Source organism: Strix uralensis, chromosome 26 (genome assembly GCF_047716275.1).
Source record: "Strix uralensis isolate ZFMK-TIS-50842 chromosome 26, bStrUra1, whole genome shotgun sequence".
NCBI classification, from domain to species: domain Eukaryota; kingdom Metazoa; phylum Chordata; class Aves; order Strigiformes; family Strigidae; genus Strix; species Strix uralensis.
In genome coordinates, this window is record NC_133997.1 from 7,248,207 (window position 1) to 7,260,643 (window position 12,437).

General features: G+C 44.4%; 1 long non-coding RNA gene across 1 annotated transcript in view; it reads left to right on the forward strand.

Annotated features, from left to right (window-relative positions):
* Positions 1-12,437, forward strand: part of LOC141935072 (uncharacterized) — a 92,754-nt gene that overhangs the window by 47,445 nt on the left and 32,872 nt on the right. The window contains exon 2 of the long non-coding RNA XR_012626463.1: positions 8,284-8,339. This is a non-coding gene — a long non-coding RNA (uncharacterized LOC141935072). The remainder of the gene's footprint in view (positions 1-8,283; positions 8,340-12,437) is intronic.

Consider the following 12,437-nt stretch of genomic DNA (forward strand, 5'->3'; position numbering starts at 1 on the left):
CACATCACCCAGATTAAATGGCACTTAATGGAATAATGAACCACAGGGAGAAACATACAAGGAAACGTCATTAAATCTTGTTAAAAATGAATAAAATTCTGAATCAATTCCCATTAGTGAATGCACTGATATTTCACATATCTTTAGGAGTTTTATTATGCATTCATGCATAATCTGATATAATGATGGCTATTTTCCCCCAAACTCCTTTCTTCCTAATAAAAATGAACAGGATGAAGGATCCAGTAGTTTATTCTCTCATGCTTTTTTTTTTTTTAAGCATTATATGAAATATTTAAGCGATGTCTTTTGCTTCTCATGGTCATGCCCTTATTGTGTCAAGTCAAATTAGTTAAGTATACAAATGAGGGTAAACAAAGGTGACAGATAAATGAAACACATGGTTACCAAAGTGTCAGAGGCCCCCTATGTGTGGTCCATCCATAGGTTCCTCGATGGGCTCTGCGTATGCAACCCTGTGAGAAGTTGAGAGCAAGAAGCTCCAAGCTTCAAACAAACAAGTTCCTCAAAGGACCAGCTGTGTTTGCCTCCCTCCCCCTTCTTTTCCTCTTGCAACTTTCCACTCTCATTTAAACACCGAGTGTACACTAAGAGGAGCCAAGCAAACACCAGGAAACAAATTCCCTTGAATATTCAATATTCATATTTAATAATATTTGGGAAGAACCATCATGTAGAAGTTCCTGCAAGGTTTGGGCCTCATGCTAAGAGCTGGAAGAGCACGGCGTGGGGACAACAGGAGCTTTGAGTGTGGTTAGTGTCTCCCAGGCAAGATGCAAAAGCTGGATGAGAAAAGCCAGCAGAAACCTAGAAAAATTTGGACTGCAAACTCATCGGTGCAACACCCAGATACACAAGTTTGTGCAGTGCTCAGCGCTTTCGCACTGCAAGCTTGGCAAAGATCTTTAATCCAAAGTCTTGCAAGAGGTTTTGATGCATATCCCCCATTTGTAGCCCCAGCTGTGGGACATGACCATTGTCAGCAAGACAAGTTCATAACAAAAGGTGCCTGAGACAAAACAGTAAGTGGATATACGCATACAGATGGAAGAGCAAAAAGTAGCAAGGAGGCAATATTGGTCAGCATGTTAAACAGGAGTCAAGGCATGATAGACAGCGAGACACCAGCTGCTTAGCTGTTGTCAGGATTTTAATAATAATAACAGGCTTGTTTTGCATAAACTGGCTGTGTGCATAATTCATAGATGTAATAAGCTGATCATTAGGAGAAGTCTCAACTCACCTCCTAGCTGCATGTGGTCGGACCGAGGTATTCGGTCTGGATCACGGCAGAGGAGAGCCATTAAGGAGGCATTTGAAAGAGGATAATTTATTCTAATTCAAAAGACAGCTTCAGCTTGACCCTTTTGTGCTCACTCACCTTGAACAGAGCCAGTCGAGCTTCGCTAGCGTGAATTCTCCCCAAACCCAAACTTTTTCTTCAAATCTTCCCCGCCGGGGGCATTTCAAAACCTGTCCCTGATTGCAAAATTCCCAGTTTGAGTTGGGCTGGGTAGGTTTTAGCAGACATGTCCCGTTGCTTTGAATCCAAGCTTGGCTTGGTTTATAACCGACCACAGCCCAAATTGCAAATGAAGGGTCCTGGCTTTGCAAAATCCAAGTGCTGCACTTGAAACGGTGGACAAGGCAGCTGCGATAATTGTTGGTCTATCGGCAGCCGCACTGGGAGAAGCTTCAGAGAGCCAAGGGATCTTTAGCAAAAGCATGACAAGAGCTGAATGTAAATTAGAAATGTTCAGATACAAATTAAACAGCAAGGGTAATTAAGCCTTGGCTCAGCTAACTGAAGAAGGCGGTGAAGTCTTCACTACTTCAAGGTGCTGAATCAAGGCACTGAGTTTTCCTAAAAGTTGCTTTTTTTGGGTAGTTTATTAGACTCGGAGCAGCACTCACCAGAGGGAAACCTTTTGGAAGTCAAACTAGAGGATTTTGTTTCCTTCCGGCCTTAAAACTGTGACTTTCTGACTTCTTCGTTGCATATTTATGGTGCAGAAACATCAAAAGGCCACGGCTGGGTCAGCGGGAGTTGAGCGACTGTGAATTGTAGATTCCATAATCACATTTTTGACTCGAATTGATCCTCAGACCGTGAAGAAATTTGCAAATATTTTCAAACGACGAATATGGCGGGGACTTTTTCAATCTGTTTGCAGGCAATTTGCAAACAGAAAACCTTGGCAACGTTGGCTGAATACGTAATTAATGCTGTGATTTATGTGCCCGGCTATAATTTCTCCCAGCCTCCCTACTCCATGCTAAACAGTTCGGGAAAGGAACAACTTGTTTGCCTCATGCTTCATTTTGCTGGTACTGCTTCCTCTAATTCTGTGATCTGAGATGCCCATGCATGGAAGGAACTCCTTTTTCCAGGGGAAATAAAAGGGGGAGATGGTTTGTTTTCATGATGGATATGGGCTGAGAGGGCAGCTTGTTCTCCCACTGGGACTTTTAGTGTATTCCCTTTTTTCCCTGCCACAGACAGTGGATAAACTTGCTCAATACCTGTGAGTGTCAGAAGATGCAAATTGGTCTGTATGTCATGTGGATGGAGCAGGTATTTCTAGCAGTGCATGAATATAGAAGTATTTGCATCGCAGATGAGCTTCCAAGCTACGTTCTCCTCCAGCACTTCAACATCTCCCTGAAACCCTACAGAAACACCTACATTTAAACCACTAAATCCACAAAACCCTTTTCTCCTTATCTTTTGGGTTCAGATAGGGAGGATAGGTGCTCGGTGATTCTCAGGACAGCAGGGAGGAGACACATTGAGGAAATAAGGACAGATCTGCCTCTTTCCCAAAATGTTTGGAGGAAACCAATGCGTGAAGGTCTGAGCAGAACTATTTGTTTTCCATCAAGCCAAAAATGCCTGCAAGATTGTTCTCACAAAGCCTTTGGTCTGTTGGAGGGTTTGGAGCCTGATGCCTGAAATTCTGGCCCATCTCTCCTTCCTTAGGCATGTCCTCAAGAAATTGGGACCAATCTCATAATGTCTGGCTGAGGCTCCTTGAAGAAAAGTGAACTTTTCTCAATTTTCAGTGGAAAAACCACGTTTCTGGAGAAAGGGAAGGAGGGAGAAAGGAGAAGAGCCTTTTTTTTCCCCCAGCCACTTCTTCCTGGCAGACCAGAGTATGATTGATAGGAAGAGATCCAGTCTTGATATTAAGACATCAAGTAATGGAGAGCCTACCACAGCTCCTGATAAGACTTTACTTAGCCAGCCACTTAATGCATGTGTATCCATTCTTCTTCTACCTTAAAATGAAGACAATTATAGTTCCTATTTCTTGAAGAGTTGCTGTGAGCCTGAAGTTATTAAGGTCTGTAAAACATCTCAGAGTCATTAAAGTATTTTGTTTTTCTATCACCTGAAAGCGTCCTGCTCTCTATAGCACAGCAAAGGGTGTTGTCTCCAAAGCATCCCTTGTATTTAGGTGAAAACAGAGATGTCCAGCCACAGAGGGGCTGCCAGGAGCCAGGGCAGCCAGCACAGCCAAGCCAACGTATGCCGACTGGTGTGCCATGATTTTACATAATATTCCAAAATTCCTTCATTTTGCACAGGCCTTTTCATAAGACAATCCCAAATCGCTTAATTTCTGAGTTTTCAGGGGGAAAACGAGATCTTTGCTGCTGCAGACACAGTGGGGTCCTCTCCCAGGAGGTCACTGATGCCACTGACTTTCAATGGACCATTCTAGGTGGAAAATCATCTCCAGCTTCATTTTACAGCCTGGAAAACTGCAGCGAGGAGACATGTGCTCTCCCATCACGGCTCCATCCCCATCACAGCCCCATCTTTGTTGAACGTGTAACTAAAATAAGCCAATCTAGGTAATGTAAATCCCTGTGATGAATCTCAGCCCGCAACAAAAAAACAGCAGGTGGACCCAAAATTCTGCACACGCACCCCCCCAAATAAAATTGTTTGATAGTGAAATAAATCCCTGGGGGCATGTTAGCTGCTCAAAAGTTTGCGGGGGAAATCCTGGGATGATGCGATTTGTCTGTCAAATGAGAGCGAAAAGGAATAAATATCCCGAGGGCAAAAACTATTATCCTTTCAGAAAGTGACACCAGAGCTGTGATTTACTCCATGTGTGGGTGCTGAGCCTCAGCAGCTGGGATGGAGGTGAGATAATCCTGAGAAATACCTTTAAAAGAAAAAAAGAAATCCCAATAAAGCAACATCTCCGCTTCGGAGCTATCGCTCTGTAATTGCGGGATGCTGGTGATCTTTCACAAATAACATTTGCTGCTTGCCAGTGGGAGATATTCATAAAGAGAAAGAAAAGAAGGTGAAATATCCCTAACGCCCCCAGGCTGCATCCTCATGATGCTGGGGGATGATCTTCTTGGGTTTTGCTTCGCTGCGACCAGAGAGGGTATTTCGAAGCACAACTCTCCTTGGCCTAGTTTCCAAGGGGCTGTCGGACACCAGTGATGCTGGAAGCATCACTTCAGTCCTCTGTGCCTCAGTTTCCCTCTTTGAAAATGCAGATTTTCATTATTTTTTTTTTAATCTTTTAAAAAATTGCTCATTTTTTAGGATAAGTGAACATGGGCAAGTGGAAAGCAGCCGGGTGGGTGGCACGGGCAGGGTATGGCTTGGGGCTTGGCCGGTGGCAAGCCTTCTCCCTCCCCTGTCCTAGAAGCTCACCGTGTATTCATTATATGTTTAATTATGCATCGTTTCCTGTTCTCATTAGAGACCTTCAAACAGCCTTGAAAATATCCTCATTCAGGGCTTATTTTGTCCTCGTTAAATTTTTATCTCAGCTAAAGGAGGAAGATAATGACATTAAACCCTATGCAGAAGCACATGAATGTGAGACAGGAAAGATCTCAGGAGTTGTTCTCGATCTGCCCCACCCTGCCATGCAAATACCCCCCTTCAGCTTTGTGGCAAAACTGTGATGGTTTTAACCCACTTGTAAAACCAAGATGCATCTTTTACGCTGCTGCATGAAAACAACATTTCCAAGCCTCTGTTCATTAAAACTCTTGGGGAGGACTTTAAAGGAGAAAGGGATTTTTTTTTTATTATTTACATTTTTTATTATCCCCATCGTCCTTTGAGCCTTTTTTCCCTCCTGGCTACTCTCTTTTGCTTGCAATCTCTGCACTTTTGGGGCTTGAGTGAACCAGTTTGCAGCCGTGAGTTAGCTTGGGCCATTTGGAGGCTCTTTGCTCATCTCCTGCGGCTGGTTGGGCTCTGCCACGGGCTGCCCTTCCCCTCTCTGCTCCTGTTCCCCAGATCCTCCCTCCAGAGAGAGGCAAGGGAAGGGCAACCACAGTGAGTTTGTGACTGATTGGCCTGGAAAACCAAAGGAAAACAGAAAACGTGCATTTCAACCCCAAATACATCAAGAAAGTTCCCCCATGTCCCCTCCATTCTTGCCCTGCTTTGTGCCTTCTCCTTTGCACTCCTTATCACCTCTGCTCCTTAAAAAAAAGAAGATTGAGGTGTCCTATCACTAAATTCATAACTATTTGCCTGCAATTTCCCCCAAGGGAAAGTTATTAACAGCAACTTAGTGTCTGATGGATGGCTATGTTGCTGAGGCTATGTTTTGCATCAAGGCTTCTGAAGATACATCATTTAAATTCACGTGGGCAGGCGTGTATTAAATAAACACCAAGAAAAATATTTATTACATCGGGGAAATTGGACTGCAGCTTTGTACGTACACTTATTTATAGTGATTTAATAATCAATTATTGCATTGGCAGTCAATACGTGCCTTATTAAATCTTTGCAGGAAGTTGTCTCAAGAACTTTCACTTAAAAAGGTGATTTTAATTCTCTTCTGTAATTGTTCTTTTGTCTCTCTGTTGGCCGCCCATGAGCCGTACCATCTAGGTATGATGTACCCAAGATGGACTGTGTCGAGGAGGCTTGTGGTTGTGTGTTAATGGAGTCGTGAATTGATTTTATTTTCTGGTCTTTATTCACTTCCCTCCCCACTCCCCCAAACTTTTTTTTCCCCTCTCCTAAGGGATAATTCATTTCATGATTGCAAATAGATCACTGTAAACTCAGCGTAATGGACCAGTAATTACCTAAGAAGTGATGGATTTGGGTGGATTTTGTAGGCTAAACGATCTGAGATGTACTGTACAAAGTAGGAGCAACTATTTTGAAGCTGATCAATGAAATGCTGTGAGTTTTCTGCTTATTCCTCTTATAACCAGCTGCCAGTTTAACCTTTAAGGGGGAGTCGAAGCTCGCCAGGTCTCCCTCACTGTGCATTTTATTAACACCTTTGAAAACTGAGCCATCTGAGACAGGAACTCAGCAAACATTGCACTTTATAGTGCCAGAGTATCTGCAAACCCGTAATTTCCAGGATGTCATTTAACCCATTATTTATTAGTCAGCTCCCTCTTTCCCAGGCAGGTAAGGGACATCTTGGCAAGGCAAGGGTCATATCTCACCCTCGCAGATTTGGTTGTAAACATGGCACAAAAGTGCCTTTTTTGGCAGCAATCTGCAAACTTTTCAGGTGGTGGAACAGGATTCCTGTGTTATTGCAGGGATGCAGCTGTGTACAGCATCCCTGCACTCCGGGGCACAGGAAAACAGGCCTGTGATCCCCAAAATTCAGGGATGCAGAGTCAGGCCACCTGGAAAATGATTGCTTTTAGGACAAGCCACTAGTGGGAGCCGTGGTCCCACACAACCCCCAGCAGACCCTACTCTCGGTGTCCAAGGGCAGAAATGGTCCAGCATCCCTGCGGGCTCTGTCTGAGCTTTCCCTTACCCTACGGATTTGCCAAAGTCTTTCCCATTGCTCCTGGCACCCGTCTTACGTTCAAAGCTGGGTTTTCTGGGAGGACAAATGGAGGAGCATGGGGGTGCTGGGTGGATGGAGAGGTCCCCTCTGCCCTTCCCACTGCAATGGAGATGCCCATGGCACCAGTGGGGAGCACTTTCCTATCAGACCCTGGAATAAGGACAAAGTTTTGTATTCCCACGTGGTTGTTTGGGAGATGGAGTGAGAAGCAAGACAAAGTCAAGGCCAAGAAGAGATTGGGAGATGGAAGGAGATGCAAGACGCAGCCAAGACTGGGAAGAGGTCTTTATTCACTTCTAAGGTGAAGGCAGCTTTCAGGAGCATTTCTGAAAGATTCTGTCAAACCATATCCTTTGTAGTCTTGGTTTAGCATCAACCCTTTTCCTCCTCTCCTCTTCCAGTTAAACTTCATCTTTCCCATTGTGTCTCTTCTTGGGCACCTGGCTCGTTGCCTGAAATAACTGATTTTCATGGGTGTATTTTGGGGGTTCATGGCTCGGTTACTGCCCAAACGCTTCTTCCTCCTTAGCTGTCACGTCTTAGGAAGGCAGCGCCAGAAACCTGCTGGGATGAGTAGCAAGAGAGGAAGAAATACACAGTGTTGAGTTCAGGACGCCTCCGCTTCCAGATCAGTGCATCCAAATCAGAGCTGAACAAGCAGCTCCATGTTGTTTGCTCAGACCTTACTGACTGGCCTTGAGGAGAAAATGATATCTTATTAGGGACTCTAATAATGTTCCACATCATCCTCCGTACAGAGCAGATCTGAAGGATTAGCAAAACAAATGAAGTAATGACTTTTCTGTGAAATTAAAATTTTGTAAGATAATCCAAAGAGGAAATAGAAATTTTATTTCAATTATGCATTAAACTTTCTCAGCTCACTTTGGGTCAGGGTTTTAACTCTTGGGGAAATTTATAACAATGTTAGGCCAGAATAGGCTCAAACCCTGCAGCCCCCTCCCGGATCGTGCCGTCACACTGATGCACTCCTGTGCATCACCCGGTGTGCGTGCAAACGTGCATGACAGCCCCTAAACCTGTATTTTCCCAATTAAAATCCAGGCTGCAAAGCGTGAGCATGCTGCACGGGTGAGATATTTTGTCCTGTGTAATAACTGCATGAATAATTGAAATTCCTCGCATTGCTCATAGCTGAGGACTCCTGGACAGATAAGTGGTTAACAGATGGACTATCCTTTTTCCTTACTGCATCAGAGACCAGAGCAGCATTGGGAAGGTCTTGGGCTTAAATTGGGACAGGGGTTTATTCTTGATTTGATTTTGAAGTGTTCTACTTTGCGCTTGAACTAGCTGAACTCATGGCGGTGCTATCAGCCCAAAATGGGTTACTGGGAGAAAACCATCCTTGCATTTTAAACAAGATTTATTTATTTTGTTAAAACAGAATTCAATAAACACCTTTGCTTTTCCCTGTAAGGAGGAGAAGGATGCATCACACCACGGAAGCCCTGAGGAGCTGCAGGTATGAACAGGGTAAGTCTCTACCACCAAGCCCATAAGCAATTGCTTTCCAGAGCTCCACCATAGAATGCTGCTCTAAAATGGGGGTGAAGTGAGTTTCTGGAGCAGAGAGGACAGTTGTGACAAAGCCACACTATCTGTCTCCAAAAGGTTAACCGTCATGAAAGATTTGACCAGAGAGAAACCTCCAGCAGAGATTTTATTCCACATCCTTTTAGGATTTGCTAATGTCCAGGAAGGAGAAAATAAATAAATAAATGAATAAAATCGGGTAATTCATTAGCAGCCATAATCTGGTGTGTGTCACATCTGGTTAGGCACTGCAGTACATATCGTATGCCTCAAAAGCAAGGAAATGAGAGGTTAACGCATTTCCTTGGTTTTGTGAGCTGTCTGCAGACCGCGCTCTTATCTTAATTGATACAGCATCAGCCTTTCTCTGCACGCCTCCAACAACAAGCCCTGCTTTTTGTCCTCTCAAGTTATTAAAGACTCCACTCTGGATCATAGAAATAACAGACAGACTTGCTGAGAATGTGGCTCTCTTGATGCAAAGCCCCAAATCTCCTTTTTTCCAGCTTCTCAGGGCACAGGAGACATTTAATTCCTTTTTCAGTATTTGAACACTTTGCTTTTGGGCTCTGGAGCGGAGGGTAGGATCCAACCCCATCCCCACCCTGTGTGTTGAGAAAGGAATCACAAAATCAGCCAGTTTCCCATTCCAAATGGGAACATGTCCTGGCCATCTGGAACCAGGTGGCTGTGCACAGGTAGCATATGAAGCTCACAAAACATTTCTGTGAAATATCATGATTTCAACATTGTTTTCCCACCCTGGAGAGAAAAAAAAAAAAAAAAAAAAAAACACACAGCCAGTATCACTGGGAGGTACTCAACGAGCTGAGGCTCACACCCAGCTGGTCACAGCTCCAGCAGGTCACACACACTTCTGGCTGTGGGCAGAGGATGAAGAGGGGATGGTATCCTTCATTAGAGGCCTCCATCGGGATATGATGCCTTTCCACTGGGGCTGGATACAGGCTTTTTGCACCTGAATTTAACCACTGGTTCCTAAAATACCATGTATATATGTTCATCTCCTCCATGAGGTACAGCAGAGTCCCTCAGGACAAGTGTTGAGATCATTCCTCACTAAATAATTGAGTTTCCAGCACTTCAGCCACCAATGCCAGTTTTCTCCCAAAGATCTCCATGCCTCCAAGAATAAAATAAGTTCCTTCTTTATTTGTATTTATTCTTTAGATATTGCCAGCAGGGTGACGAGGATTTGGGACCCAAATCTGCTGAGTAACGTGGTGTTTATTTTGTTTCTCTGCTTTTCCTCACCGAAGGGCATTTTCTAGTCTCTGGATTGACAGCTGTGTCACCTGCACAGCAGCGTAACTGGGTTTGCAGACAAAGGAGACTGACAGCTTGGTAACGATAGCAAAGTAAATAAATAAAAGTCTGGGTCTGCGCACTGATAAATCTCTTACCAGGGACTCTGATTTAGAGAGGGGGGAGAAAATAGGGAGAAAAAAAGAAAAAAAATATTTTTTTCAGCAATAAAGCTTGAAAAGCAGAGCTGCAAATCACTGGGGGCACAGTCGTGTCCCCTTTCTGCCACAATGGAAAGAGGAGGTGGAGCCCCAAATTATTTGTAGCTTTTAGAGGACACATCCTATCTGTGTATGTGGGAGGATGTGAAGGGAGTTTCTCCCCAGCCTGACTCAGATGAGGATTTGGAGACACCTGGGAGTTGATGTATGGCAAAGAGCACATGGTGAAGATGCTGAGTCAGGGAAGAGGATGGCAGTGCTTTGCTTATTCAGCATCCAGATCCCATAGGATCCCTCACAAGCAGCTTTGGGTTCGATGTCCTGGGCCAACAGGTTCAGGTAAATCTGAATATATATAGGAATAAGGAAAATGCATGCAGGATTTAAAAAAAAAAAAAAAAAGGATTTCTATCAGCCATCCAGCGTGGGACTTCCAGCATGGCAGCACCGAGGACGAGCCAACAGGGAACAGCATTAGCAGCGTTTACCGGAACTACAACCCAAAATAGTCTCATTACTCCTCAATATGCCATGTCAGCACCCGGCAGTGAAAATAGTCCACACTGATGCCTTCAGACTTCAGCAGGGCCATAATGGGAAACAAATTGCCCGAGACTCCCGGGCAATGGAGTGATGGCAATCTGCATTTGTGCTCTCAAGCGAGCTGGGCTTCAGCCGGGAATTCAATAAATACTGGTAGAGTTAATTCTCCAGAAGCATCTCTTTGGTGATGGACAAGATTGACAGCTGTCAATGGAGTTGACAGCTTGCCATGCTTCATCCCCGGCAAAAATGGAGATGGAGAAGGGGAGCCGATGGCTCTTGCAAGTCTAGAGGAGCAAAAATCAGCGTACAGGACGGCCACTCCTGGAGCAGCCCAGGAGGTGTGCAAGTCTTAAATTCTGCCAAAAGGGGGAAAATCCCCAGTAAAACTAAAAACCCACCACAAATGGTGCATGCTTGAGTTATTCCAACAGACAGCCCTGTGTGCCAACCTGCTCTTCCCCATACATTTCTTTTTTTTGTGGCATAAACAGCAGTTCAAGCTGTCTGGGAGATGTCAGGAGTGATTCATAGGCTGGCTTCTTGAATCACAAAGCTGTTTTAAGAAGTCCTTACATATGTCTAGCTACTTTGGTGGATGGTTTTTATTCACCTTCTCCTTTCCGACCCCTTTGCAGTTCCTGTTTCCAAGCTTATTCCTGCTGAAGCCACCAACACTGATTTTTAATAAAAACTGGGACTCCTGTATGACTCTAGGATCAAGGGATTTAAGGCAAAGCCCACCAATTTTCACATTACTTAGACCCCAAGAACCATCAGTGCTTCAGCTCGGGGCTTTTCCCACCAGAAGTTGATTAAAGCGAGAACTGGAGAGCTGGAAATGAGCCGTAAGAAATGCTGGTCTGAACTTTTCACCGGAGTAAAAGGGGAAAGTGGCAATGAATTGCTATTATGCACATCATGTAGTCCCTGAAAGTGCTGCTGAGAATAGTCATACATTCATATAGAGTCAGCCAGGAGTCCATTTTTACCTCACAATGGACAGTGAGATGGATATATGGACCATTATATGTTCCCAGCTGGAGAAGAGTGGCTTTAGCTTTACGTCCAGATAGCCCTGACATCGCTGCGGGCTTTGGGGTGGCTCCTTCTCCTTTTTTTCTCTCTTACCACCTCTTGCTTTCATGAGATGATATCAGCCAGAGTATCCACCATTGCTCCTGCCTTCTTGACTGTCATCACCTTTCCAGGAATGCAGGGATTTGGGAAAAGAGCCCAAATCCTGCAGCAATGCTCTTAGCGTTCATACACCAACCTCTGCATCTCCAAGTCACTCTGAAAAATACCTATAGCACCAAATCCAGATTTTCCTCCTTCACTTAAGAGCTGTGGCTCTGGGCAGGTTTTGGCCTTCTGTTTTCTCTTGGGGAGTGGATTTTTTTGGTTTTCTGGATGCTGTGAACAAGATCCTGCCTCATGTTGGCAGCCATGGCAGCCCCTCGCCCCACAGAGCAATGCTGTCATTTGGGAATATTTGCACTGAACAGTGTAACCATTTGCTTTTTACATAAAGGCAAAGGTTTTTCAGAGGGGAAGTATTTAATTTTAATTAGTGGCCAAGATTGCTTTCTCATCTTCTGCCTCTGTAATCCTTCCCTTAAATTAAAATGAAATTTTTGTAATTGGAAATTAGAAAAATTATTACAGATTCAGATGAAATAGCAGCCTGTATTTGAAGGCCAAGTCACTGCGCATCCCTTTCAGAGGAAAACTGGGATACAGGTGGCTTCACCCATCCCCTCTCCATTTCAGTGCCCGGTCTGGAGACCTCCCCACACCTTTGAGTTAAAACACATGATGCTTAATTGAGTTATCCAAACTCTTCTCCCCTTTCCACTGGGGTGGACTTCTCCTGAGGTTTTGAACCGAAACAAATTGCCTCTTTTCCTAGTTAGATCTCCCTGGGGCAAAGCTCTGCAGCAAATTAGGTATTAACATCTGTACAGCTCTGTTATCCACCATGCCAATCACAGCTCCATAATTGCCC